The following is a 26,463-nucleotide window of genomic DNA, read 5'->3' as shown; positions in this document are numbered from 1 at the left end:
GGTTTCAGGAGCAGAATTTAGTGATTCATCACTTACATATAACACCCAGTGCTCATCACAACAAATGCCCTCGTTAATCCCACCACCCATTTAGTCTATCTCTTATGCACCTCCCCTCCATCAACCCTCAATTTGTTCTCTACAGTTAAGAGTCTCTTATGGTGTCTACCCCACCTCCCCCCCTTCCCCTACATTCATCTGTTTTCTTCCTTAAATTCCACATATGACTAAAAACGTATGGTATTTGTCTTTCTCTGACAGACTTGTTTCGCTAAATGTAATATACTCTAGCTCCCTCCATGCTGTTGCAAATGGCAAGATATCATTCTTTTTGTGGTTGAGTAATATTCCATTATATATACTTATATGCCACATTTTCTTCATTTATTCATCAGGTGATAGACATTTGGGTTCTTTCCATAATTTGGCTATTGTTGATAATGCAGCTATAAACATCAGGGTACATGTGTCCCTTCAGGTCTGTATTTTTGTATCTTTTGAGTAAATACATAGTAGTGTAATTGCTGGATCTAGGGTAGTTCTACTTTTAAGTTTTTGAGAAACCTCCATACTGCTTTCCAGAGTCGCTGCACCGGTCTGCATTCCCACCAACAGTGTAAGAGTGACCCTCTTTCTCTGCATCCTTGTCAATATCTGTTGTTTCCTGTGTTGTTAATTTTAACTATTCTGACAGGTGTGAGGTATATCTCATTGTGGTTTCGATTTGTATTTCCTTGATGTTGAGTGATTTTAGCATCTTTTCATGTGTCTATTAGCCACCTGGATGTCTTCTTTGAAAAAATGTTTATTCATGTGTTCTGCCTGTTTCTTAATTGGATTTTTTTTTGGTGGGGGGTTGAGTTTGAATAAGTTCTTTATAGATTTTAGATACTAACATTTTATCAAATATGTTATTTGCTAATATCTTCTCCCATTTTGTAGGCTGCCTTTAATTTTATTGATTGTTTCTTTCTCTGTGCAGAAGTTTTTTACCTTGATGAAGTCCCAATAGTTCATTTTTACTTCTGTTTCTCTTACCTCCAGAGATGTGTCTAGTAAGAGGTTGTTATGACTAAGATCAAAGAGGTTGCTGCCTGTGTACTCCTCTAGGATTTGGATAGTTTCGTGTTTTACATTTAGGCCTTTCATCCATTTTGAATTATTTTTGTGTGTGGTGTAAGAAAGTGGTCCAGTTTCATTCTTCTGCATGCTGCTGTCCAGTTTTCCCAACATGATTTGTTACAGATACTGTCTTTTATCCATTGTATATTCTTTCCTACGTTGTCAAAGATTAGTTGATCATATAGTTGTGGGTACATTTCTGGGTTATCAATTCTGTTCCTGATCTACGTGTCTGTTTTTGTGCCAGTGCCACACTGTCTTGATGACTACAGCTTTGTAATATACCTACAGTCCAGAATTGTGATGCCTACATCTTTGCTTTTTCATTTCAAGACTGCTTTGGATAATCAAGATCTTTTGTGGTTCCATAAACATTTTTAGGATGGTTTGTTCTAGCTCTTTGAAAAATGCTGGTGGTATTTTCATAGGAATTGCATTAAATGTGTAGCTTGCTTTGGATAGTATAGACATTTTAACAATATTTGTTCTTCTAATTCATGAGCATGGAATGCTTTTCCATTTCTTTGTTTCCTCTTTAATCTCTTTCATAAGTGTTCTATTTTCAGAGTGCAGATATTTTGCCTCTTTGGTTAGGTTTATTAATAGGTATCTTATGGTTTTTGGTGCAATTGTAAATGGGATCAAGTCCTTGATTTCTCTTTCTGCTGCTTCATGATTGGTGTATTGAAATGTAACAGACTTCTGTGTGTTGATTTTGTATCCTATAACTTTGTTCAATTTTCATGTATCAGTTCTAGCAATTTTTGGTAGAGTTTTTCAGGTACTCTACATATAGTATCATGTCATCAGAGAATAGCACTAGTTTGGTTTCTTCCTTGGCAACTTTGATGCATATTTTATTTTTGTTGTCTGATTGCTGTGATTAGGACTTCCAGTACTATGTTAAATAGGAATGGTGAGGGTGGACATCCCTGTCTTGTTCCTAACCATAGAGGAAAAGCTTTCAGCTTTTCCCATTGAGGATGATATTATCTGTCAGTCTTTCATATATGGGCTTTATGATGTGAGATATGAACTCTCTAGTCCTACTTTGTTGAGGACTTTTATCAAGAATGGATGCTGTACTTTGTGAAATCCATTTTCTGCATCTATTGAGATCATATGTCTCCTATCTTTTCCTTTATCAATGTGGTATATCACATTGATTGATTTGCTACTATTGAACCACACTTGCAGCCCAGGAATAAATCCTACTTGATCATGGTGAATATTTTTTTAAATGTATTATTGAATTCAATTTGCTAGTATCTTGTTGAGAATTTTTGCATCCATCTTCATCAAGGATATTGGCCTGTAAGTTTCCTTTTTAGTGAGGTCTTTGTCTAGTTTTAGAATCAAAGTAATGCGGGCTCTGTAGAATAAGTTTGGAAGTTTTCCTTCCATTCCTATTTTTTAGAACATTTTGAAAAGAATAAGTATTAACTCTTTAAATGTTTGGTAAAATTCCCTTAGGAAGTCATCTGGGCCTGGGCTTTTATATGTTGAGAGATTTTTGATTACTGGTTCAATTTCTTTGCTTGTTATCAGTCTGTTCAAATTTTCTATCTCTTCCTGCTTCAGTTTTGGTGGCTTATATGATTCTAGGAATTTATCCATTTCTTCCAGATTGCCCAATTCTTTAGCATATAATGTTTCATAACATTCTCTTACAATCGTTTGTATTTCTGTGGTGTTGATTGCAATCTCTCCTCTTTCCTTCATTATTTTATTTATTTGGATACTTTCTATTTTCTTTTTGACAAGTCTGCCTAGGCATCTGTATATTTTATTAATACTTTCAAAGAAATTTTTCCTAGTTTCATTGATGTATTCCACTGGGTTTTTTGTTTGTTTCTATATCATTTATTTCTATTCAAATCCTTATTTTTTCCTTTCTTTTGCTGGCATTAGGCTTTATTTGCTGTTCCTTTTCTAGCTCCTTTAGGTATAAGGTTAGGTTGTGTATTTGCAAATTTGCTTGCTTCTTGAGATAGTCCTGTATTGTTAAATACTTCCCTCTTGGGACCACTTTTGCTGCATTTCAAAGGTTTTGGACGGTCATGTTTTCATTTTATTTGTTTCTGGTTTTTTTTTTCTTTAATTTCTTCTTTGATTTCCTAGTTTACCCATTCATCCTTTAATAGGATGATCTTTAACCTCTATGTATTTGTGGTCTTTCCAAATTTTGTTCTTATGATTGACTTTTAGTTTCATAACATTGTGGTCTAAAAATATGCTTATTATGAGCTCATTGAGGTCTGATTTGTGTACTCATTGAGGTCTGATTTGTGACCCAGTTTGTCATCTATTCTTCTGGAGAATGTTCCACGTGCACTTGCCAAGAATGTGTGTTCTGCTGCTTTAGGATGCAATGTTCTGAATATTATGTGTTAAGTTCATCTAGTCCTGTGTATCATTCAAAGCCATTGTTTCATTGTTGATTTTCTGCTTAGATGATCTCTCTATTGCTATATGTGGGGCATTTAAGTCCCCTATTATTATTATATTATTATCAATGGGTTCCTTTATGTTTCTTATTAATTGATTTATATATTCTGGTGCTCCCAAGTTAGGGGCATACATATTTATAATTGTTAGATCTTCTTGTTGGATAGTCCCCTTTATTATGATATAGTGCCCTTCTTCATCTCTTGTTACAGTCTTTGGTTTAAAATCTGGTTTGTCTGATATAAATATTGCTACTCTAGCTCCCTTTGATGTCCATTAGCATGATAAATGTTTCTCTACCCCTCACTTTCAATCTGCAGGTGTCTTTAAGTCTAAAATGAGTCTCTTGTAGGCAGCATATAAATTAGTCTCTTTTTTAATCCATCCTGATACCATATGTCTTTTGATTGGAGTATGTAGTCCATTTACATTCAGAGTGATTATTGAAAGATGTGAATTTAGTACCATTGTATCACCTGTTAAGTCATTGTTTCTGTATATTTTCTCTGTTCCTTTCTAGTCTTTGTTGCTTTTTGTTTGTTTGTTTGTTCTGTTTTATTTGTTGGTTTTCCACTCAGAGTCCCCTTTAATATTTCTCTCAGGACTGGCTTAGTGGTCACAAACTCTTTAGCTTTTGTTTGTCTGAGAAATTCTTTATCTCCCCTCCTATTCTAAATGGCAGCCTTCCTGGATAAAGTATTCCTGGCTGCATATTTTTCCTATTCAACACATTGGATATATCATGCCACATTCTTCTGGTCTGCCAAGCTTCTGTAGAGAGACCTTTTGCAAACTTTATTTATCTTCCCTTGTATGTTAGGGACTTCTTTTCCCTTGATGCTTTCAGGGTTCTTTCCTTATCACTGTATTTTGCAGTTTTTACTATGATATGTCTTGCTGTTGGCCTGCTTTTGTTGATTTTTGATGGGAATTCTTTGTGCCTTCTGGATTTGGTTATCTGTTTCCTTCCCCAAATTAGGGAAGTTTTCAGGTATAATTTGTTTAAAAAAATAATCTTTCTGCCCCTTTTTCCCTCTCTTCCTATTCTGGGACTCCTGGGATACAAATGTTATTACGGTTTATGAAGTCACTGAATTCTCTAAGTCTACATTCATGATGCAATATTTTTCTTCCCATCTTCTTTCAGCTTCATTATTTTCCATAATTTTATCTTCTGTATCACTTATTTGTTCCTCTGTTTCTTCCATTCTTGTGGTTATTACGTCCAGTCAGTTTTACTACTTGGTTATAGATTTTTTTTTTTTTAATATGGGCCTGACTAGTTTTTAGTCTTTTTTCTCTGCATTAAGGAATTCCCTGGTGTCTTACATGCTTTTCTCAAGCCCAGCTGGTATCCTTATAATTGTTGCTTTAAAATCTGCTTCAGGCATATTTCTTAAATCTGTTTTGATTAGATCTCTCTCTCTGTAACCTCTTCTTGCTCTTTCTTTTGGGATGAATTGTTCTGTCTTGGCATTTTGTCTAGGTCTCTGTTTTTGTGTGTTAAGAAAGTGTGTTATGTTTTCTGCTCCTGAGAGTAATGGCTATATTAAGAAGTTATATGGTGTCCAGCACCTGATGCTCCAGGAAGTATCTCTGGTATCAGCTGAGTGCACTCTACTGTTGTTATGGCTGCTCTTTTCCTCAGGGTAGTGCTCTGCTGTTTCTCCTTGCCTCAGTGGGGAGACCTTGTCCAGCATGTGGGGAATTTTAACTAGGTGTGTTTTGGTCTACTTATTAAAAGAAGCTAGATCCTATTTTCCCTAGAGCTGAATCTTGGGAGGACTTTAGATTTATAGACTTGGTGGGTGTGGAGGGGTTTTGCCCATCTTCAGGGAAGGGGTCCTGCTGCTGCTCTGACTCTCAAGTACACTTGCACTTATAAAAAGGCACCTGCCAAGCACAGGTGGGTGGAGCTTTGTGTAAGTGGCTCAGGCCTCCACTGTGTGTACTGTGCTTCTTACTGAAGTCCATCTGTGCTGATGAGCAGTGGGAATAATGGTGTCAGCCAGCTCTCTTGTCCTTGGAGAGGGGAGTTTGCACTAGCCACCGCTCAGGAAGTCCTCACAGAAGAGCGAACAATCTCTCCTCATGTTTTGCAGACATCCCTCAGGTCCCTACCTTTACATGTTCAAGCCATGTGCCCACCCAGTGGCACAGTGCTCTTGTGTTTTATTTCAGGTATGCTGGCTAGGTTTCAAAACATCAAGTTACAGGGACCCAGCACAGCATGGACCCAGTTTGTCCCAAAAAGGCAGTCACACAAATGTGCAGGTGCTTGGATTTTATGGTAAGCATAGCAAAAGGCCCGAATCCAGGTTAGTCATTCCAAGCAGACATCTCTGCTCCTATACTAATGAACTGGACAGGCAGCTCAATAATGCTTGCCAGCTCTTTTGGCCCCAGAGAGGAAGTGCCACCTCTCCCAGATACTCCAAGAAGGGAAAATGTCTCTTCCAGTGTGAGTCTGGGCATCCTTAGATCATACTGTCCTCTCCCAGGCTTCTGCTCTCCTTCTCCACAGGAGTGTCACTACACCCATTGGGCTCCACCCCAGCAAGGGCTTGGACTTCTAAAACTTCAGGCTTTGAGCTCCACTGTTTGTAAAAATCTGTCATTGTCAGCCCATCTCTTTCTGCCCTGTCAATAGTTTTGGAGAAGTATTTTTCTTGTTCAAGCCATGCTCTCTGTTCACACACACACACACACACACACACACACACACTCTCTCTCTTTCCTTTCTCTCTCCCTCATCAGGGCTCCCTCTCCTCCACAGTACCAGTGATTCTCCCCCAAATTACATCTCTTCATTCACTACCTTCCACAGTGTGGTCTCTTTTCTCCCTCAAGTTGTGCAGCTTTTTTCCTTTAATCCTCTGATTTCCTGGATCTTCAGAATGATTTGATATTTATATAGTTGTGTTTGAGGTATGAGGCAAGCATAAGGGCCTTCTGCTATTCCAGTATCTTAACTCCTTCCCAGATTGGGTGGCTTTAAAAAAAAAAATTGTCACAATTCTGGAGACTAAGATGTCCAAGTTCAAAGTGCTGACAGATTCAGTTCTTGATAAGGGCCCTCTTCCTGGCTTGTAGATGGCTACCATCTCACTGTGTGTTCTTATAGCTTTTCCTTGGTACATTCATATGAAGAGAGAGAGCTCCCTGGCCTCTTTCTTTTCTTATAAGGGCACTAATTCTATCATATATGTACCACCCTTATAGCCTAATCTAAACCCAATTACTTCCTAAATGTTCCACACCCCAATATCATCATATTGGGAGTCACGGTTTCTGCATATGAATTTGGAGGGAACACAAACATTTAGCCCATAACACCATTCCTATGTTGATCTTCAGATAGCTAGAGTCTGATATATATATATACACACACACACACACACACACACACACACATATATATATATATATATAGTATTAGAATAAAGTCTCATAATTTACATTGTCAGTAAGTTTTCTTAGGCTGTCAACTATTTAAAGATAAAAAAACCTTAAACAGATTTCACAGAATATCATGATAAATCCTTAAGCAAACTCTCAAGCTGATTGTCCAGCATGATTGAAATAAAAACAAAACAAAGCAAAAAAAATTGACTTTTTTAAAGAATGAGATCTCCATATTTACAGAAAAAGGATCAGAATTTAATCATACCTCTTAGTTTTACAATTGAAGGCCAGGATAAATCCTTAGGTTATACACAAATTAAAAAAAAAAATATATATATATATATACACACACACAAAGTATATTATGTATATATAACATGTATATAATATAAATAGATGATAGATAGATAGATAGATAGATATACACTAACTACTCCATCATCAACAACAAAATAATGGAAAAAGAGCAGCTCTCCTATAATTGCTGGTTTGTCACCACACCAATGTAGATTATTACTCAGTCCCCATCATTAATTAATCTAGGCAATCTGTGAGAAGTCAATGAATGTTATTCTCTTGCACAGGGAGGAAAAGTCAAGTTCTACATGAAGAATCATTTTTAACCATTTAGACTAAAAACAAAATATTTAAAACTTACTTTGACTTTGGGAAAATGGTAGAAGTCACTTTCCTGTTTTCATACTGATTAGTGGCTAGCACTTATTTCTATTTAATACTCCTAAGGACGTATTAATTGCAGTCTTCTACAAAGGGAATTCTCTAAAGGGGGACCAGGAAGGAGAGACTAGCACTTGTGGTTTGCAAAGTCTATCTAAGTGATTCCAACAAATAACTTTCAGTACCTCCACTTGAGCTGAAGCTCCACACTAAATCATGGGATTTCAAACTGAAAAGCATTCTGTCACCACATTAAACACTACAACCCTAAAGACAGTTAAAGTATTATTTTCCTTGTTATTGTTGTTTTGGCCAGGGAAGACAGGGACACTAATAATTATTAGGCCAATGAAAGTAAAATTCAGTATGTCTATACTTTGATGGAAAGATAGAAATCACACTAGTAACCAACATATATTAGATGAAAAATAGAGTAATCAATCAAAACAAGCCATAAAAACTTGGTATGCTGAAAAGTCTCTACCTCTAAAATTGAACTTTAAAATAGAATGTGCATGCATTGAACAATGATCAATGGCATGGTAAATGCCATCATCTGAATACATAATTATAAGCATCAGTTTTCATCTTCATAAGCAAGTGTTGTTTTTGGTGCTTTCCAAAAGTGCAGTGAAATTCTTTCTGTTTAAAATGAAAGGATTTGTAACAACCTTAGAAGACTTTTCTTTTTCAATAGTATTGGTATTTTCCTGTCAAGCCATGCAAAAATGATTTAGGATTTTTGTTTCTGGGAAGTATGCAGACTTGAGCGAGTTCCCCGCCTCCCTTCTTTTAGCAAGCTTCATAATGAATGCCTTAATCATTAGGAAACCCATTTAAAGTCTTTTACTTGCAATTTCCTGAAAATAGCCATGGTTTTATATTGAAAACCTTCTGGGGGAGCCTTTATTTTATGGCAGGAAAATAATAAATAAGTCCTTATGTAGGGAATCTGGAGGCTGGGATAGAATGAAGTTCAAAAGAATTGTTTTGAGAGAGGAGTAAAGAAATGACACAGACATTACTGTCCTATATAATTTGGAACCCTGTACATGCAGTCACTTGAACAGTATTCTTAGAAGAATTGAAGGTCATTTAGGTTTCAGGTTTCAGTAAGAGTAAACAAAATATGAACAGAAATTGAATGCTACTTCTTTTTTATGATGAGAATATTTTTAAGGACATACTTAATTATCAATAACTTTGTTGCCCCAGGATAAAATGACTTAGAATAAAACAAGAATTTTTACCATATCCCCAAATCTTCACGGTCACTCCATTAGTATCCCTGTGTTACCATCACAGTTGTCTCTGTCTTGGTCCCCTTGGGCACACTCTTCCCTAGGAAGACTGTTATTACTACCTGCTACGTTTTTAAAAAAATATATTTTATTGATTTATTTGACAGAGAGAGAGATTACAAGTAGGCAGAGAGGCAGGCAGAGAGAGAGGGGGAAGCAGGCTCCCACTGAGCCACCCAGGCACCCGACTACCTGCTACCTTTTACACATTAAATTGTGTATCCCTGGCCTTCCACTCCCAAAGCCACTGTTTGGGAAGCCATAGCCATAACTCTTCAGTCACCATGATAACCATTAATATGGTATAAAAAACAATATCATTTCTCTCTTCCATACATTCTCTGTCAATACCTTTTAATCTTCATGAATTATAAAATATTTGTTTTTTATATAGTTATGGCTGCATTTATAAAATGGATTCCTGCTACAAGATTGATTTATCGGTGGATATCAGCCCTTTCCTGGGCTAGGTTTACTTTGCAACACTGTGGCTCAGTGAGAGCCAGACTTCTTGCTCTCTATAAGATTTCATTCCTCTGCCCATGTGGTCAGTTTCCACGTCTAAATGCTCTGCTGTCACTACTGGGTTTAATTCCACCCCTTTCTAGATTGGTCATTATGATCTAGATTCTATGGAGATTATGAACAGCCTGGAGGGAATCTACTTAAGTCAGTATCATACATCTGTCACTTATTAATGGTGTAAACAACCTATTTCCTCACCAGCAAAATGTGACCAAAAATAGCTCTCAACCTTCAGAATTGTTTTGAAGGTAATAATCTTACAGTAATTTGAACAGTACCAGTTATAAATTGGTATAAATTATACGAATAAGAGCTAACATACATTGCCACGGTAGTCAGAAGGAAATTAACTCCCCTGTGGAATGAAGAGCCAGAAGCTATACTAGGTAGAAGAGAAATCACAGTGCTGGCCCTGGAAAGGTGGTAGAGATGTAGAAGAAAGAAATCTAAATGAGCTAACAATACAAAAAAAAAGATGTAGCTAAGAAAATGGTCATTAGTAAAATTATAAGAACACAGTTTGTTAAAACCTATAAGTGCATTGATTAATATGGAGTTCAGAATTACAGCAGGTCAGAGACAGTTTAGAAATTCCATATGAATGTAACAAAATTAATTACATTTTAAAATCTAGCGTCTTCAACATATGTAGAGAGAAATGAAGATAGGTAGCTCGGAAAGTCAAAGTTTGCTAGTGGGTTTTAGTTTATAAATTTAATGAAGTGAAGAAATTCTAGATAGTGAATGAGACAAGAGCAATTCTCAACACAAATGTTGCAATATGCAAAAGTAAAATCAAGCAGGATATTAACTTGCCTTTTCTAAATACATTTTAGGGTTCATAAATGTCCTTATCTGGTTGGATCATGAACCATGTGGTATGTCTGGTTTGACTTATAAAAAATTATTAAAACTAAGTAAATGTAAGTCAAAATTACATGAAAAACATCTCAGCAGAATCTTGTCCAAAGTTGAAAGGAAGAAGGAAATGCTAATAGCTGTTTTGTAGGCGAGGAACTATGTTGTCCTGTGAAATGATGGAGCTTTCAGGGTAGTTGAAGGAAAGACAGAGACCATCTAGGGAAAAGTTGCCTGGAGAACAGACACCACTTAGGGAAAAGTTAATAGAAATGTATTTAGGATATATGAAAGGGTGGTTGTGCAAAAAAGAAAGATTAGGCAAAATAATTCCTGGGTTAGCAATTTAGAAAGATATCAAGTTCCCACCAAGGGACTTGTTTGCATGGTTGCCCACAGCAAAAAACCTTCATGACATCTGTCACTGTAGGCCAGGTTCCCTATCTCAGCATATAAAGAAGCAGCAGGTCAGTTATGTAATGACTCAGACTTGTTCTAACTGGTTTCATTGTTTTGATTTTGCAATTAGGGTAAATAAGAAGTTACTGTGCTATAAGCCATCTTTATATTTTAGTCTCTCACATATTAGGGGATTTCAGACTTAGTGTACTTGCAATCATACTCAAAAACTGCTCCAAATATGCTAACAGTAAGAGAAGGCTTATATGTGCCTTAGTGTATATATCAGAAAATTACCATGTACCACTTCAAGTTCTTTTAGCCTATCTCTTTTGTTGCAACCACTGCTGGGTTCACCAGCTGTGTGTGGTCTCTGACTTATATGCAGATACAAGCTGAGAGTGCCTTGCTTGAGGTGAAAACTGCACACTCCTCTAGAACTTCCCTGCTGATGTTGAGACATCAGAGGCCCTATATCTGCACTCAGTGTCCACTCATGTGCAAACCAGAAGCTTAATGGGGTAAGACCATATAAGGCAAACTTTTAAATAATAAAATATAGGACCCAGTGAATAGTTTTATTTATTTTGTTTTTCCTTTCCTCTGCTTAGGCATATGCTCCTCAGAAGTATTGATTTATCAGCCTTTTTGCAAGCCTTTTTACAGCAAAGATTAAGCTGTAAAGTATCTGGACCTAATTTCAATGTCAGGAAAGAGGGTATTTCCCCACCAACAAGTAATTCCTGGACACTAGCTGGGTATTTTACAATTTAACTCAGGTCTAACACTATTTACCTGGAGATAGCCATAGATTTCACAGATTAAGGGATTAGTCCTACAAGACTGCCTTTCCATTAACCCCAGCCCCCATAAACCTACCGCTTCACACATCAGTTTGTTTTTTTTTTAATATCTTTTTAAGATTTTACTTATTTGTTTGTTTATTAATTATTATTATTATTTTATTATTTATTTATTTATTTATTATTTGACAGACAGAGATCACAAGTAGGCAGAGAGGCAGGCAGAGAGAGAGGAGGAAGCATGTTCCCTGCTGAGCAGAGAGCCCCATGCAGGGCTTGATCCCAGGATCCCGGGATCATGATCTGAGCCAAAGGCAGAGGCTTTAACCCACTAAGCCACCCAGGTGCCCCCACACATCAGTTTCAAGTGAGGTTATCACTTGTGTTTCTGATTGACTGACTATGCATTGGAGGTTCCAATGATACCCTCCCCCCTTCTTTGGGTTCATTTAATTTGTAGAGCAACTCACGGAACACAAAGAAACATTTTATTTACTGAATTACCAGTTTATCATAAAAGGATATAACTCAGTGACAGCCAGATGGAAGAGAAGTATTGGGCAGAGTAGGAGAGAGGGGCATTGAACTTCCAGGCTCTGAGTGTACCACTGTTCCCCAAGGTCCACTTATTAACCAACCAGGAAGGTCTCTAAACCCTTTTCTTCTGGGTTTTTAATGAAACTTCATTATACAGGCATGATTGATTAAATCATTGGCCATTGATGATCAATTCACCCTCCAGTGGCTCCCCCACTCCTGGAGGTCAGAGGGGTGGGACTGAAATGTCCAACCCTCAATTCACAGCTGGCTCCCCTCACAAGGACCCCACACCTTTGATGTTTTCCAAAAGTTCTCTCATTAACATAAACACAGTTGTGGAAGAAAAGGGGCTTGTTATGAATACCAAGACACCCATTTCATTTTGATGGCTCTGAAGCAATTTGAGAAACTGAGGACAAGAGACCAAGCATCATAACAAAAGATGCTCCCATGGTTTTTATCCTCTGCAAATTCTGAAGGGTCTTCGAACTTGTGAGCCAGGAACTGTGGATGAAAGCCAAATATATATGTGGGAAGGAAAATATAGATGATAGATAGATATAGATATAGATAAAGATAAAGATATATTCATCTAAATGACCAATATCACAAGTAGGCACACTCAACACTAGGTGGTATCCAAATTACTAGTGCACCCGCGTAATGGTATTTTCCAGTCCCCTAATCACTTTCATTTATTCTTATTCTTATTTCCTGAAATTATATCTTCAAACAAAGTTGTAACACTTAAGTCTTTACCTCAGGATCTCCTTTATTGGGATGTTTGGTACCAAACTGATTGTAAAAGAGAACTTAAAAAGTAAGATCTGGGAGCTGTATCACTCCTCTGATATTTCAATGGATTTAAATTGCTTGTGTGATGGTGATAAATCCTAGTAAGACACATGTCTGCCAGAAGATTGGAGATAACCATGTTATCCATGTTTTTTGGAGCCCAGTGGATAGAGTATGCCAAAAATCCTCTCTAAGGAAAATGACAAATAGATATGCCTTATACCTCTACCACTAAGAAAAATCTGCAGTGCTTGATGAACTTCTTTGGATGGGAGAGGCAACATATGTGAAAAGATATTCTAACTCATTTATTGGTTAACTCAGAAGAATCCCAGTTCCAAGCAGGCTTTGAAAAAGATAGAACTACACTGTGGGCTTAGGCTACAAAATAAGGTGTCCTATGTTCATTCAGAATATTTGACTGAATGAATCCAATGATACTAAAGCTATCTGTGATGGATAACAAACTTGTGGACACTCTGTCAACCACAGTGCAGATCCCTAAGATTCAGAAACAACATCATGCTTGCTTCTGGGATAATTACTTTTCATTTGAAAAAGAACTCCTGCATCTTTGGGACCCAGGATATTTACAGGAGATAGTTGAAATGGAAGGAGAAATGGACTAAAGTACAGATGCACATGAACTCCTGGGCTGTGGTAAAGGGCTTCATTATGGTTAAAATCCAGATAGACCCTAGAAAATCAGAAAACAAGCCAATTTGAAGAAGAGATATGTGGACCATGCATTTTTTGTTGGACCCCTCTAATATTTGTACAGTGGACATATGAATAGAATGACCATGATGTCAAGGATAGAGGTTATGCATATATCCGATAGCATGGGTTCTCTCTCACCAAGGCTAATGTAGTTAGTTCCACTGCAAAATGTTTAATAACATTCCAGGTGCAGAGATTGATGTAGAGCACTTACTATGTCCTCATTGGCTAAAAAGGACAGCTCTCCTTCCACCATAAAGGGAATAGTGATTTTCTTCTTATATCCTGGATATCTGATTGCCTTCTCTGAGGGCACTGCCTCCCATTCTGCCTATCTAGAAAACACTGCAAAAAAATAAAAATAGTTTCTCAGTGACCTGTGGAATGCAATTAAAACATCTAACATACATGTAATTTTAATCCCATGAAGAATAAAGAGAAAGAATAGGGCAGAAAAAGATATTTGAACAAAGAATGATAAAAAATTTTTGAAAAATTGTTGAAAAGTATAAATTTATGATTTCAAGAAATTCAGTGAACCCTAAGTTGGGTAAATGCAAAGAAAACCCCAAGAAGGGACATGATTTTTAAAGTGATAAAAGCCTAAGAAAAAAAAGAAAATCTTGTAAATAAAGTAAAATTCACATATAAGGAAATAACAATATCAGTGTCAATTGATTTCTCATCAGAAAGTAGAATAATGTTTAAAGTGCTAAAGGAGAAAAATTCAAGAGATTTCTGTATATGATAAAAATATCCTTCAACAATGAGGGTGAAAATAGACATTCTTGGATAAAATAAAATGAAGAACATTCAACATTCGTAGACCTCTACTGTAATAAATGCTACACAGAAAGCTATTCAGACTGAAAGGAAAGGAATTAAAAGGGAAACTCAGATCTTTAAGAAATATGTGAACATGAAAGGACATTTTTTCTGTTATATTTTATGAAACACATAAAACTAAAGCAAAAATTATAATACCTTACTGTGGATTTATAATATATTTGGACGCAATGTTGTAGCACTATAGCATAAAAAATGGAGTTAGGTGTGGTAAATGGACCTGTATGACTGTACGAGTTTTATATTTTATGGGGAGAGGTCCAGTGGGATAATTAAGAATATGTAGTGTGGGGGTGCCTGGGTTGCTCAGTGGTTTAAAGCCTCTGCCTTTGGCTCAGATTATAATCCCAGGGTCCTGGGATCCTGCCACACGCTGGGTTCTCTGCTCAGCAGGGAGCCTGCTTCCCCCTCTTTCTCTGCCTACTTGTGATCTCTGTCTGTCAAATAAGTAAATAATCTTTAAAAAAAAAAAAGAATATATAGTGTGATCCTTTTAGCAAAAAATTAAAAAACACTGTAAAAAGATATGGGATGATGCTAAAGTAATAGAAAAGAAAAAATGTCAGTTAATTCACTAATCTTAATTCAAAAGCTACCATACATGAAATCTCTTAAGCATTTAATGTTTCCCAGTGAGGAAACAGTGTGAACTGAGAATAAGAAAGAATCTATCAGTTATAAGGTTTTGTGTTGACTATTTTGAGGTATTTCTTTTTGCCTTAGTCCTTGAAAACACCAATGTCTAGGATACACTCCAAAAATTATTTAGCTTACAAAGATAAGGAAAACATGACTCATTTCCAAAAGAAAAAATAAACAATGAAAATTGACTTCAAAATGACTCAATAATGTCCATCATATACTTTCACACTGTTACATGATTACAAAATTACAAAATGGCTTTTGTAAACCACTTTGAAATATATGTATAAAAGGACCAATAGCCAATAGGATGTTGTTATGATTCAGCAGTTTGAAAAGAGATAGATCTCTATTCAATTTTTTAAAACATTTGTCACCAAAAGCAGAGTGGTGGTTGTGTGGTTGGGGTGAAGGTGGCATAACTCTAAAGTGGTATGATAGATCTTTTGAAGGATAATAGAAATGCTTTATGTCTTGACTGTGATGGTGTTTGGATGAGCATATAGATTTGCCAATACTCGGGGCACCTGGGTGGCTCAGTGGGTTAAGCCGCTGCCTTCAGCTCAGGTCATGATCTCAGGGTCCTGGGATCGAGTCCCGCATCGGGCTCTCTGCTCAGCAGGGAGCCTGCTTCCCTCTCTCTCTCTGCCTGACTCCCTGTCTACTTGTAATCTCTGTTTGTCAAATAAATAAATAAAATCTTAAAAAAAAAATTTGCCAATACTCATTCATCTGGGTAGTTAAACAAAGTACATTTTATTTATTTAAAAAATGTGGATCAAATCCTTTAACTTTTTGTGTTCCTAAGAAATCAAATAATCATAGCCAATAGTTATGAGTTAATATGCCATTGATTTAAATTTATATTTGAACAAAAGTACTTGATGAAGAGAAGTGATTATTTCTTCAAATTAGCTACTTCATTTGGAAGCACAGGAATTGTTATGTAACAGAACACATTTTATTTATTTCTCCTTAAGAGAAGAGCAGCTTATCAAGTGATACCCAGAGAAGAGATTAAGAAGACAGATAAAATTAAAGTAGTATATTTCCTGTTAATGAACCACCCCAAATTGGGTATAAAATGTAGACTTCAGAAAGATAATACAGGTAGTTGAGAAAATGAAACAGAGTAATGATCCAGAAACATCATAAAGAGCTGCAGGTTCAGCTTTGCATCTTTACTATCAGCAAATATAATTCGAAGTAGATGGTAATGGCTTTGTCATTGCTTTTCTGTGCTTCTCTCGGGTTTAATGTGATAGTATACTTTAAATTCTGAGCTAATTGGATGCTTCAATATATTATTTTTTCCTTCTTTTTTTTTTTGCCAGGTAATATCGGTATGGTTAAATCCCTTTGGAATATTTAATTTTATAAAACATTTACTTGGACTCTCAATAAATAAGAAAAAATAAAATAAAAATAAATAAGAATAACCAATTGGTTTGATAGAATTGGGCCCTATAACTTGACTATATTCATTCATCTATTTGGTAAGTGCTTATGAACTACACTATGTGTATGATACTTACTGTAGATACTGAAGAGCCTGGGAAAGACATATTGCCTGTTCTAAGAATTTTACATAGGAAAAGTAGAAATAGGAAAAAAAATACTCAGACCAAGGCCATATAGAGTTAATTACCAAAAAAATTATCTAAACATCTGATTAAAACAATAATTGCTAAAAAGATCAATGAAAGTTAAGAATATCCGAGTTTAGAGCCACCTTAAAAAAAAAAAAAAAAGAAGCTTGAGCTTGACCTTGGGAGATAATAAGACAATTAAGGAAGAATAGAACTCTTTTGTAATTTCTATTTTCACTTTCCCAAGGGCACATAGAAGAACAGTGTTTTGTAACATATTTTTATTGTACCTACTAATTTAGGACTTAAACACAAGCTTGCATTTTATCAAAAATGTTTATTTTTATTTTTCAAATTGAAAAAGAACATTTTCAAAAGAGTATATTGCCCTCCCAGAAAAAAGAACCCAAACTATTACATTTCTTTTCTGAAGCCACTTTCATAGAATGTCAGATGCAAGGGAAACAGATTTGTATGCATGAGTTCACATTTCATTGGCTCCTTTTCCATAGAAAATACAACCCAAATGTAATCTATGGCTATCGACATTATATGTTAAATGCAAAATTATTTCTTGGCTATAATTTTAATTACTGTATATGTTCTATGTAAAGGGAGGATAAAAATGAATCCAAAGGGAATCCAAATATTGTTAAAATACATTAGATAATATAGGGACATTGGGTTTGAATAGACTAATCCATTTGGAAAGAATTAAAGAATTAGCACTGTAGATACATTTAGAACATAGTAGCTTTGTGGAAGTTTATAATCCTGTGTCTAAATTTTTCTTAGCATACTGGCTGTCTACTAGCAAAATAATAATTTATTGGCATTTCAATAATTACATCTATTTCCATTCAAAGTTATAAGACTTCATGATAATAAACACTAGTCTATCCCATTTTCTTTAGCTAATGTTCCAAAAAATATCCAAATATAGGCATTTCTCCTAATACTATAAAAAATATTTATATATAAAAAGAATTCTGAAAATCATGCACTAAAAATAATAGAGCTAATAGGAAAACAAGGATTGAAGGCAAATCACTTAATGAAAGATGTATGAAACTTTGTAATAAAGTCATATATAAATATGTATACATATGCATACACATATATATAATGTGTAAACTTATATACTCACAGTTATATATTCATAGGCAATTGCACCTATTATTTTTGTCAATCCTTTTCAGCCTCATACGTTGGCCTTCTGCTTATACCTAACCTATTGTCCCCTGGAAACATTTGCTCATTGGTAGAACTGAATTCTATGCAAATTAAGAATCGAATCTAGAATGTGGACTTCCTCATCATTCTTTTTTATAGAATAAAGATTGCCGACCCATGTTGTAATGCTGCCTGAGAGCTTCTTGTTTCTCCCTTTGAACATATTGTGCCTTGAGTTGCTGAAACAATCATCAGCAAATAGCATTTTGAATATTTAAATATCCACTTTAAGCCGTTCCTTTAAGGGGCACCTGGGTGGCTCAGTGGATTAAAGCCTCTGCCTTCAGCTCAGGTCATGATCCCAGGATCTTGGGATCAAGTCCCACATCAGGCTCCCCACTCAGCGGGGAGCCTGCTTCCCTCTCTCTTTCTGCCTGCTTCTCTGCCTTGAGATCTCTGTCTGTCAAATAAATAAATAAAAAATCTTTAAAAAAATAAATAAACAGTTCCTTTGAGACTATAATATTAAATCCAGTCTCTTCCTCCTAATGCATTAACTTTCTCTATCAACTCCATGACTCTGGCATCCACTTTCAACTGGGCTATATAATTTTAAACATGTGATGATGAGTGTGACTAATTATTTATGTGCCCCAAAAAAGAAACAACAGAAAAATTAACCTGAAAGCTGATTAGAGTAATTTTTGTTGGCTATTAACCCAATAAAAACATATAAAAATACAAAATGGTGAATATCTACATATATTGTGCTTCCCCCCCCCCCAGCTTCAGGGAGTACAAATACTCCTAGAAATAATGAGATTCACCTTTATCCTAAGTAGAGATAAGAGAGGGAGACACCTTTGCCTATGAAATTAATGCAATATGCCTTTAGAAATTATAATTACAAAATTTAAATACTTAGATATATCATTATTGACAACAGAGCTGGGGACATAAAGAGAGCTACTTTGCTTAGTATTGGAAAATGACAGGTGTGATGGGTAGTTTCATGTGTCAACTTGGAGAACTGTGGTACTTGGTTATTTCATGCAACACTAATCTTGGTGCTGTCGTGAAAGTGTGTTATAGATATAATTAATACCTGCAAGCAGTTGACCTGTTGACTTCTCATCTGTTGATCTCTGTCACTGTCTTTCTCACTATGCATGTGTGTGTGTGTGTGTGTATATATATATATATATATATATATATATATATAATCTCTCTATAAATAGGTGTTTTATCTCTATAGATAGGTGTATATAAATGATGATGATGATGATAGATAGATAGGCAGATATCCGATTGGTTCTGTTTTTTTGGAGAATGTTAACTGATACATTAGGATTTTACTTGTTTGTCCTAAACAGGAGTACCAAAAGGGAAGTATGGAATCAGGAAGGAAAGGGAGAGAGAAGGAAGAATAAATATCAAGAAACTGGTGCCCAAATTGCAGAAATAGTCAAAGTTTTTAAGAAATAGAGTGTTGAAGATTCAAAGTTATTTGTATTTCTGTAATGGAAATATCTGCCTCCCTGAAGCATTTAATAAAGTCTGCTGTGAACATGATACAATAGGTCAGTGAAGATCAAGGAATAACAGGCTGGCCAAAACAAACAAACAAAAAAACCCAAATAGATGAAAAACCTAAATGAAAGTGAGTTTGCAAAAAAACCCCTAAACTGAATTTGGCTCCAAGCCTCAGGTCACCATAATCATTTACATCTCCTCTTTGAATGGTAATCATTTTAAATTTATTCTTGATGCCCATTGCCCATGACTTTTAGCAACTGAAGGAGAGCTTTGAAATTTCTACAATTATGAAATGAGAATCAGAGCCGATACGCTCTACATCTTAAAAGGCAATATGACATCAGCTGAAAATTGAGGTTAAGAAGATATTGGAGATATAGTCTCTACCAATAGTAAATTCTAAGACTATATAGACACATGCAAAAAGTACATTAGAGCGGGGTATGTATACTCTCTGAGTCATACACCCAGTGGCATGAGAGCAGAGATGACGTTTGGCAATCCACCTGTTTGGGTGTCTGAACACAAGCATCATGATGAGAACTTGCCAACAGCTTCTAATTTCTTTCATAAACTGCAAGGTTAATGAAATAAAGTGCTCTCAACCACAATGGGTTCTTAGAGCAGAAATTTCTCCATGAAGCTTTTGTAGTTAATGCAGGAAGCAATCACATTCCCTCTTCTTTCCCGTCGAGATATGGGATATCACACAGACTTATAGCACCACCCCTCCCCACACATCTTTTTTTTTAATCAAGAAATAACAAAGTCACTAGGGGGCCAGGTGGCTTAGTCAGGTAAGCATCTGATTTTTAATCTCAGCTCAGGTCTTGACCTCAGCGCTTTCCGTTCAAACCCCACATTGGGCTCCATGCTGGGCATGGATTTTACTTTAAAAAAAAAAATTCACTAAAAATAACTTTCCTTGGAACAACTTTGCTGTGCTCTTATAATTCTGAATGATACTAAAGATTAAGGACAGGATTTAGTGGAAATCACGATAACCCTGTTCCTCGATTCTCAACAGGCATTTTATGTATGTATGTATGTGTGTGTGTGTATGTCAGAGATCAGGGAATGCCTGACGGTTCAGTTTACAAATCCAGTGTCTCCCGTATCAGAAATCACATTGTTCTTGTTTTGTAATATCACTTTCATTACTAACTCATACTATACATTAACCCTACATGAGGTGCCTTGTCTGTCCAGCATAGGACCTTGGAAATATATTTCTTTGAAAGGACATTTTTAAATGTGAGTTTAAAATGACTAGTTTACATTTTATTTCCAAGTTCATGCTTATAGCTAAGACACTGTCACATGTTTATTATTTTAAAATGTCAGTTAAATTCTCAAAGGTATGCAGTGTTGTCCATTCTAAAAAGTGAAAACTTTTATTCCATGAAAGCAGCAAAGAGAAGGTGATATAACAGCTGGATTTTAAGCCCCTTCAACTAAGAATGTCTCCCATAAATAAGGCAGAAGTTTGTCTAGGTGGAAGGAAAAAGTCTATTCTAAGAAAAAGATCCCCTTGTGAGAGATTAAAGTAACAGGTTATAAAGGAAAAAAAAAAAAAACTAAGGAATATGCTTATACATAAAATATTTGACATGATTATAGTAAGAAGTCATGGAACTGCCTTTCCTAGTAAACGTAATTGCTTAGTTTCTTTCCATAATGTGCCAATCAAGTTTTTGTGAAAAAAATATATAGCCAGGTTGCAAAGTAGAAGAGTGGGCAAGGCAGATATCGGGGAGAACCAAGAATAGGAGAATGGGAGATCTGACTTAAGGAAAATTATTTTTCCTTATTTTCATAAATGTTACAATTTTGAAAAGTGGTAATTTAAATTAAACTAATTACATGTTACATGTGAGGAGTCCTGACTATTTAAGCTTTAGCCATTTATTGCTTACAAAGTAGCATTAGTTATTTATTTTTAAATGGTAGCTTCCGACAGGCTTCAAGAAAATGTAGAACAACTTTATTCCATCTCTTCTAAACATTCCTCTGAATGTATTTTTCCCAAAATTAATATCCATAGTCCATTAATTAAAATTTCCTAAAACAAAAGTAAACTTCAAATTATTTAATGCTTACTAAACTAATCCAATTAAAACATTTAGTTTTAACATATTTTTTCTGTTCTAGTGATGTGCATTGATTTCTCAGTTATGATATGCAGTGTAATTATAATGTACAGATGTATTTGTTTATATCCTTTCTTTTTACAGAGAAGAATTGTTTGCCTACCTTAAATATCTACAATACAATATGTTAAAATAAATAACTTAAAAATATTTTTACTTATTTATTTATTTAGAGAGCACACATGAGGGGAAGTACGGGGGGGAAGGGAATCAGTGAGAGAGAGAGAATCTGACTGAGCCACCCAGGCAGTCCTATGTTAAAATAAACTGTTTTTTTTTTTTTTGTAGATTTTATTGATTTATTTGAAAGGAAGAGAGAGCACAAGCAGGGGGAGCAGCAGGCAGAGAGAGAGGGAGAAACAGGCTCCCCGCTGAGCAGAAACCCCAATGAGGGCCCAATTCCAGGACCCTGGGACCATGACTTGAGCCTAAGGAAGATGCTTAACTAGCTGAGCCATCCAGGTGTCCCTAAAATAAACTTAAAACCAAATGAATGAAGTGGTTAAAAAAATGAAAAGAGGTAGGATATGGTCAAGTGAAAAGTGAGATTAGTATAAAATTTAGTCAATAAACTTGCCAAATGTGGGAGAAAAATACACTTCTTTACAATTAAGTAATCAAACAAAGAAGATGAAAAGGTCAAATCAGGGGCACCTGGGTGGCTCAGTGGGTTAAGCCGCTGCCTTCGGCTCAAGTCATGGTCTCGGGGTCCTGGGATCGAGCCCCGCATTGGGCTCTCTGCTCAGCAGGGAGCCTGCTTCCTCCTCTCTCTCTACTTGCCTCTCTGCCTGCTTGTGATCTCTCTCTGTCAAATAAATAAATAAAATCTTTAAAAAAAAAAAAAAAAAAGAAAAGGTCAAATCAAAAATTGCATCATTGGGTGCCTGGGTAGCTCAGTTGGTTAAGCATCTGCCTTCAGCTCAGATCATGATCCCAGAGTCCTGGAATCAAGTCCCGCATGGGGCTCCCAGCTCCATGAGGAGTCTGCTTCTCCCTCTGACTTTCTCCCCTCTCGTACTCTCTCTCACTTTCTGTCTCTCAAATAAATAAATAAAATCTTTTAAAAAAAATGCATTATCTATAATAAAAAATAAATTTGGTACACAGAAGCAGCCTAATTATACCACATTCTGAAGCTAGTGAAAATGTCCTATGAGTTTTCAAAAAGAGAATAGCACTCCATAGTACTGTAAACACATCCCTCAACACCATCTTTACAGTGAACAGGGCAATGAGATTTTTAAAGGCATTTTTGAATAATATTCTCCTAGGTTGGGCTGAAAGCACAATGAGAACAATTCTTTCAACAATCAGAAAACAGAGCCCAACTTCTGGATCAGGTTAAGAAAAGAAAGTAGTCTCTTTCCCATGAATTAAAACTAAAACCCATGAATAGAAATTTTCAGTGGATATAGACAGATCTCTAAGAAAAACACTCTCTTTAAAGTCAACTTGGAAGTGCCATTTCTATATGTGAATGGAAAGAAATCGTTTTGTTTTCTTTCTTTTGGCACTCTCTCAGCTCTGCCGCAGAGCAGGTTGCTCTAATAGAGCTGCATATCAAAGAGGGGATGATGGCGGGAGTGGTAGAAATGGCAGTCACCTGGACCTCTAGAATGTTGATAAAAATATTCTCCTCACTGACAAGAGAAACTGAGGAAATAGGCCCCTATGATCATAGCATGGTAGGGGTGAAGGTGGGGTTCTCTATTACTTGTATTCTCTTTTTACAGCACATTTCCTCGAAACAGACCTAACTGTAGAAAGCCTGCCCAGCAAGGTAGGCAACTTTAGTTTTCTAGCCAGAGCACCAGAATCAGTCCTGGGGGAGGTAAAATATGGGAGAGAAATAGAGAGAAAGTATTTGAGAGAACACAGAGATATTTTTGGAAAGTAAAATAAAAGGGGTTTAAGAATGGATTAGATACAGGATGAAGGAGAGGGAAGTATGAAAAACGGCTGTTAAGATTCTGGTTGAACAACACAGTGGATTGGGATCCACTCACTTTATTTACTAGCATAGGAAGAGAACCAGATTTGATGGGTTAGATCCTGACTTTAATTTTGAACATAAGAGAGTTAGAAACATCGAATTTTGTAGGTCATTAATTTTGGGGTCCAAAGCTTAGGAAAGATATTAGGGTTAAAAAAAAGATACATTTGAGAAATATTGGAGATATAGAGTTCTTTAAAGAGAATGTAATTAACAGTATAGAATTTCGTTTAGTATTCAAGTAAAAAAAAAAAAACCAAAGTCAAGATTTTATTAAGAGGTGGTCATTGGTGACCTCTGTGACAGCTACAGGTGTACTGTTTATTTTTCTGTGAAGTAGGAGGCAAGATTCAGTAGGAAGAAGGAGATTCATAGTTATGAGGAATACAGATATGTACCCAGAAACCATAACAGGCCCAGTATGTTGGTGATTATAATTAATCCACATTGCTACCAATATACTCTATTGTTTATTTTTTCAGTAGTGATTAACTTTCTGAACATTGTTGAGTTCACACACCTCTTCAAAGAAAGAGGGGTGCCTGGGTGGCTCAGTAGGTTAAAACCTCTGCCTTCGGCTCAGGTCATGATCTCAGGGTCCTGGGATCTAGCCCCGCATCAGGCTCTCTGCTCAGTGGGGAGCCTGCTTCTTCCTCTCTCTCTCTGCCTGCCTCTCTGCCTACTTGTGGTCTCTGTCCGTCAAATAAATTAAAAAAAAAAAGAAAGAAAGAAAGAAAGAATCTGAAGGGGGAACAAAATATGTTTTATTCTGTTCTTATACACTGAAAAGAGCATGTCAAGGATCCAATATCTTTCTCTAAAGAGAGAAAGTGATCTTAATAAGAGCAATAAATAGATGGGCTTTATTGCTGGCAGAGCATTTATCTTACTAAAATTACTTTTATTTTTTTTAATTTTATTTATTTTTATTTATTTATTCATTTGATAGAGAGAGACAGTGAGAGAGGGAACACAAGCAGGGGGAGTGGGAAAGAGAGAAGCAGGCTTCCCATGGAGCAGGGAGCCCAATGTGGGGCTTAATTCCAGACCCTGGCATCATGACCCACACCGAAGAAAGACACTTAATGACTGAGCCACCCAGGTGCTCCATCTTATTAAAATGACTTTTAATTCCTGGAGAAAGGGGAATGCATTGACTGTTCACACACAGTCATGACTCCTTAGCCCAGTTCACAATTTTATATTATTTATCTCCTCCCTATAGACATTTGAATATAGAATTCTTCCCATGCAACATGGTTGCCATGATAGTATTCCTTGTGTAAACAATTAAGTCATATATAATTCATAAAAAAGTCAATAAATAGGTTAATTTTGAACTACCCATGATAAATTCATGTACTTAAAAAATGGATGGGATTATTAATCACACACCTGTTAAATATTAGAGGTATTAATAAAAATAGTAATTTTGATTTTAGAATAAAATGTAGACTCTCCCCATCACTCTACCTATACTCTTGTATAATTAATCCCCTTCCATTGAGTGTAGGTGGAGCCTATCAATATGAAGGGATATCATTACCATGATTACATTATATTTTGTGGCAAAAAAGATTTTGAAGATGTGGTTTAGGTCCTTGATTAGTTGATTTTAGTTAATCAAAAAGATTATCCATTGTGGGCCTGACCTAATCAGGAGAGGGCTTTAAAGAGACTTAGGAGAGACTCTCTCACTGGCTTTAAAGTAGGAAGCTACCATGTTATGAAGTGGCTACATGGCCAGGACCTGAAATCAGTCTCTAGGAGTCAAGAGTGATCTCCAGTCAACAGCCAGAAAGAAAGTGGAAAGTTCAGTTCTATAACCCCCAAGAACTAAATTCTACCAGCAACCTGAGTGGACTTAGAAGGGGAATCCCAGTCCAGATGGAAATGTGGCTCATCTGACACTGATCAAGTTGTGAGACTGAGCAAAGAACCCAGTTACACTATACATAAACTCTTGCCCTACCCTACAGAAATGAAATGTTATAAACGGATGTTGTTTTAAGACACTAAGTTTGTGATCATTTTTTTTATGTTGCAATGGAAAACTAATGCATGTATTAAGGCCACACTTATTTTGTGACAATTAATTCATAATATTCATCTGCATGAGAAATACCATCTCTCTGTTTTCCACTTAGCAAAAATTAAAAGATATCTGTCAAACACTATTTCTAGATTTCTCTGTTTTGGAACTCAATAAAATTCAAGAAAAATTAAAAAACTACGTACAGGCCATTTGTTTTTTTCTGAAGAAATGAATCTTTATAGGGTCCCCTGAAAGGAGTTCAGGGAAGGAAATGTATAATCTTACACTGTAAGATTAGCTATTTCATCATATAAAGAGAAAGGCCAACATAAAAAGTTGGCAATTTTTAATATATGAGAAGTAGCAACATGAAGGCAGCATTCAAATTTTTACATCCTGAAATTAGATATCAGGCTGTACTGAGAAGCCAGTCATGGCCAGGGTCTTTCATTGCCAATGTGCACTATCAAGAAGCAGTAGTTCACATAAAACTACTTTTGGGCTTTCTAATCAATTTTGTATGCATTATGGGACTTTAAGTGCAAAGGGAGTTCAGAAAGTCCCTTTCTTTCAACATCTCAGTAGGAAAAAGTGGCAGGGATTCTTCACAAATATCATGTACTATGGTAAAATAAATATTATAAGAATTGCTTTGTAAGACTTAACTGTCAATAGAATATGAGCTATTATCAGTTATTCCTGAATGCGTTTGATTTTGAAACCACCTGTTCATTACTTTAAAGAACAGCTAAATTGGTTTAGATGATCTTAAAAGAAGACAAAAGAATATGTTATGGTTACATCTTTGATTATAGTCTTTGAGGTTGGAAAAAGTTTTCAACTGTTAACCTCTTGAGTCCAAAGAGAAGTTGTGTATCTGTGTTAATGCTGTCCTTCAGTCAGAT

This window comes from Enhydra lutris, unplaced genomic scaffold (assembly GCF_002288905.1).
Source record: "Enhydra lutris kenyoni isolate GAN:26980312 unplaced genomic scaffold, ASM228890v2 scaffoldscaffold58, whole genome shotgun sequence".
NCBI classification, from domain to species: Eukaryota; Metazoa; Chordata; class Mammalia; order Carnivora; family Mustelidae; genus Enhydra; species Enhydra lutris.
The sequence above is the reverse complement of the archived record's forward strand: the minus strand, read 5'-3'. Positions refer to the sequence as shown.